This window comes from Tripterygium wilfordii, chromosome 20 (assembly GCF_013401445.1).
Source record: "Tripterygium wilfordii isolate XIE 37 chromosome 20, ASM1340144v1, whole genome shotgun sequence".
Lineage (NCBI taxonomy): Eukaryota > Viridiplantae > Streptophyta > Magnoliopsida > Celastrales > Celastraceae > Tripterygium > Tripterygium wilfordii.
The window spans coordinates 6,166,778-6,171,147 of NC_052251.1; the positions used below are offsets into that span (position 1 = coordinate 6,166,778).

A 4,370-nucleotide genomic window follows, 5' to 3' on the forward strand; every position below is an offset into this window, starting at 1 on the left:
GCAATTCCAAAGCATCAATGTGGACCATTGTACTCTATTTAGTGTTCGTAGAAGTCTAACTTGCTAGTTTAGCCTTCGTGCAACGTTTCGTAAGTTAAAGATGGGAATAGACCAAGTTATGTTTGAAATTGCACAAAAACGTGAAAAGCTCCTCTATGGAAAGAGTTGAGCAATTCCAAAGCATCAATATGGACCGTTGTACTCTATTTAGTGTTCTTAGAAGTCTAACGTGCTAGTTTAGCCTTCATGCAATGTTTCATAAGTTAAAGATGCGAATAGACCAAGTTATGTTTGAAATTGCACAAAAACATGAAAAGCTCATCTATGGAGAGACTTGCGCAATTCCAAAGCATCAATATGGACCGTTGTACTCTATTTAGTGTTCTTAGAAGTCTAACGTGCTAGTTTAGCCTTCATGCAACGTTTCGTAAGTTAAATATGGGAATAGACCAAGTTATGTTTAAAATTACACAAAAACATGAAAAGCTCCTCTATGGAGAGAGTTGAGCAATTCCAAAGCATCAACGTGGACCGTTGTATTCTATTTAGTGTTCTTAGAAGTCCAACTTGCTAATTTAGCATTCGTGCAACGTTTCGTAAGTTAATGATGCGAATAGACCAAGTTATGTTTGAAATCGCACAAAAACGTGAAAAGCTCCTCTATGGAGAGAGTTGAGCAATTCCAAAGCATCAATGTGGACCGTTGTACTCTATTTAGTGTTCTTAGAAGTCAAACTTGCTAATTTAGCCTTCGTGCAACGTTTCGTAAGTTAAAGATGCGAATAGATCAAGTTATGTTTGAAATTGCATAAAAACGTGAATAGCTCCTCTATGGAGAGAGTTGCGCAATTCCAAAGCATCAATGTGGACCGTTGACCCTATTTAGTGCTGTAAAAAGTCTAACTTACTAGTTGAGCCTTCGTGTCACGTTTCGTAAGGTAAAGATGCGAATGGACCAAGTTATGTTTGAAAGTGCACAAAAACGTGAAAAGCTCCTCTATGGGGAGAGTTGAGCAATTCCAAAGCATCAACGTGGACTGTTGTACTCTATTTAGTGTTCCTAGATGTCCAACTTGCTACTTTAGCCTTCGTGCAACGTTTCGTAAGTTAAAGATGCGAATAGACCAAGTTATGTTTGAAATTGCACAAAAACATGAAAAGCTCCTCTATGGAGAGAGTTGAGCAATTCCAAAGCATCAATGTGGACCGTTGTACTCTATTTAGTATTCTTAGAAGTCCAACTTGCTAACTTAGCCTTCGTGCAACGTTTCGTAAGTTAAAGATGCGAATAGACCAAGTTATGTTTGAAATTGCGCAAAAACGTGAAAAGCTACTCTATGCAGAGAGTTGACCAATTTCAAAGCATCAATGTGGACCGTTGTACTCTATTTAGTGTTCTTAGAAGTCTAACTTGCTAGTTTAGCCTTCGTGCAACGTTTCGCAAGTTAAAGATGGGAATGGACCAAGTTATGTTTGAAATTGGACAAAAACATGAAAAGCTCTCGATGGAGAGTGTTGAGCAATTCCAAAGCATCAATGTGGACCGTTGCACTCTATTTAGTGTTCTTACAAGTCTAACGTGCTAGTTTAGCCTTCGTGCAACGTTTCGTAAGTTAAAGATGCGAATAGCCCAAGTTATGTTTGAAATGGCACAAAAACGTGAAAAGCTCCTCTATGGAGAGTGTTGAGCAATTCCAAAGCATCAACGTGGACCGTTGTACTCTATTTAGTGTTCTTAGAAGTCTAACTTGCAAGTTTAGGCTTCGTGCCACGTTTCGTAAGGTAAAGACGCGAATAGACCAAGTTATGTTTGAAAGTGCATAAAAACGTGAAAAGCCCCTCTATGGAGAGAGTTGAGCAATTCCAAAGCATCAATGTGGACCGTTGCACTCTATGTAGTGTTGTTACAAGTCTAACATGCTAGTTTAGCCGTCGTGCAACGTTTAGTAAGTTAAAGATGCGAATAGACCAAGTTATGTTTGAAATTGCACAAAAACGTGAAAACCTCCTCTATGGAGAGAGTTGAGCAATTTCACAGCATCAATATGGACCGTTGTACTCTATTTAGTGTTCTTAGAAGTCTAACTTGCTAGTTTAGCCTTCATGCAACGTTTCGTAAGTTAAAGATGGGAATGGACCAAGTTATGTTTGAAATTGTATAAAAACGTGAAAAGCTCCTCTATGGAGAGAGTTGAGCAATTCCAAAGCATCAATGTGGACCGTTGCAGTCTATGTAGTGTTGTTACAAGTCTAACATGCTAGTTTAGCCGTCGTGCAACGTTTAGTAAGTTAAAGATGCGAATAGACCAAGTTATGTTTGAAATTGCACAAAAACGTGCAAAGTTCCTCTATGGAGAGAGTTGAGCAATTCCAAAGCATCAATGTGGACCATTGTACTCTATTTAGTGTTCTTAGAAGTCTAACTTGCTAGTTTAGCCTTCGTGCAACGTTTCGTAAGTTAAAGATGGGAATAGCCCAAGTTATGTTTGAAATTGCACAATGTAGTACCCGGTTTTCGTCCGGCCAAAAAAAAAAAATATATATATATATATATAGAAAAATAGAAAAATTAAAAATATAATAATAATAATAATTCGAAAGCCCGTTCTGGAGCCCGTAAGTTTACAAAAAAATGAAAGCCTATTTCTTGGACCCACAAACATGCAAAAATCCTAAAGCCCATTTCTTGGGTCATAAGCCCATAAAAATTCAAATCCAAACCCAATACAACAAAACTCTAGAAAATATCTAAAAAATAGGAGAATTAAATAAATAAATAAAACCTTTAAAAAGGAAAGGTGACACCTTTAAGGTTTTTTGCACAAACATTGGAAAAGACCAAAATATCAATTTCTTAGGAGAAAATAAATAGGGTTTGGGGGGACATTTTGGTAAAAGGATGAAATAGGGTTTTATAAGGATATAGTATAAAAGAAGGGGTTTTGGATTGAGAGAGGGAGGTAGCAGCCGGAGAATTGGGGGAAAAAAGAAAAAAAACAAGGGAAAAGGAAGGGTTTCTTTTGGGGACGGCACCATAAAAGAGGAGAAGAAGGTTTGATAGAAAAAGAATCGGAGAGGAGAGGGAATCGCCGCACAAGTCAAAGACAAGAGAAGAACTAGAAGAAAAGAAGCCACAAAGGATCAACAGAAGGTAATCGACACCCGTTCTGGTTCTATCTCCTTGTTGTTGCTCTGGTTACCTTTCTGAGTTGTAATCGGTTTGTATTTGCTTAGATTTACAAATATGAGGCTGCTTGTATTAATGAATCTGAACTGAAATTATGCATTGAGTAATGACTTGTGCTAGTCTTAGTTGGTTGATGTTCTGAGTTGTATAGATTCTAGCTGATTATAAATTACTATTACTGGCTGATGTTCTAGTTGATGTTCTGAGTAGTGTGGTTGTTATTATCACTGGTTGAGTTGTGTGGATTCTAGCTGATTATAAAGTATTATGATGTTCTGGTTGATTTTAAGTGTTTGTTGTTGATAGTTTGCCATATATATGTGGTTTGTGGATTGTAGTTTATGTTTGTGATTTTAATGATTGAATTTTGGAATTGGTATTCGGTTCGAGGGAATTTTGTCAAAGTGAGGCTAGGCTCAAGGTGAGGCTAGGTTCAATGTTTTTACTGGATTTAAAATGTGGAAAATGGGGAGTCAGATTTGTTAAATTCATATGTTTGATTTGTTACATAATGTGAAATTTTGGTTAATGTGGGTTAATCTCCCAATGTAAGTTTGATGTTGATTTGAGTTTAGGTCTACATTTGAGTATTCAATTCTACCCATTCTTATGTTTGATTTGTTGGGTTTGGATCGGGTTTGACCCTACTTGGGCCGGAGGGCATACTTAGAGGATTTGGATCGGGTTGGAGCAATGGGCCTCGCGGGCAATATTGGGTTTTTGTACATTTGTATAAATTTCATTTTTTAATTTTATTATTTGTCATGTATTCTTGTAAAATGTAAGTCTTGTAATAGTGTAGCAAAAATAGTGGATGTAAAATAGAAAATGCATACATGATATTCTAGGATGTTAGAAGCATATAGAAATGAGGAATTGATTTCGTGAATGATGATGGCATTAGAATGCATGCTTAGGACTTTGATTTCTCACACTATGCCATGATGTTTAGATGTATGCTAGGATTGTTTGAATGCCATGAAAATAAATGCAACGCGTTAGTCATTAGAATTAATCTAAGCCGTCTCACTTTAATAAACACACCAAGATTAATTTACGGAACCATTATGTTTTCTTTGAATACCAAGGAGCCTTCAAGATATTGGGGTTCCATTGGCATTCATCCAAAACATTTGGATTTCGTGGACCCAGAAAGCAAATATGTTTTTAGGGATTAGGAGAA

At 36.8% G+C, this 4,370-nt stretch overlaps 1 long non-coding RNA gene across 1 annotated transcript; it reads left to right on the forward strand.

Moving 5' to 3' along the window:
• The first annotated feature begins 2,947 nt into the window (after positions 1-2,947).
• On the forward strand, positions 2,948-4,106 carry LOC119987354. The gene is made up of 2 exons (XR_005465438.1): positions 2,948-3,151; positions 3,763-4,106. It is a non-coding gene; the product is annotated as an uncharacterized LOC119987354 (long non-coding RNA).
• Positions 4,107-4,370: the final 264 nt, after the last annotated feature.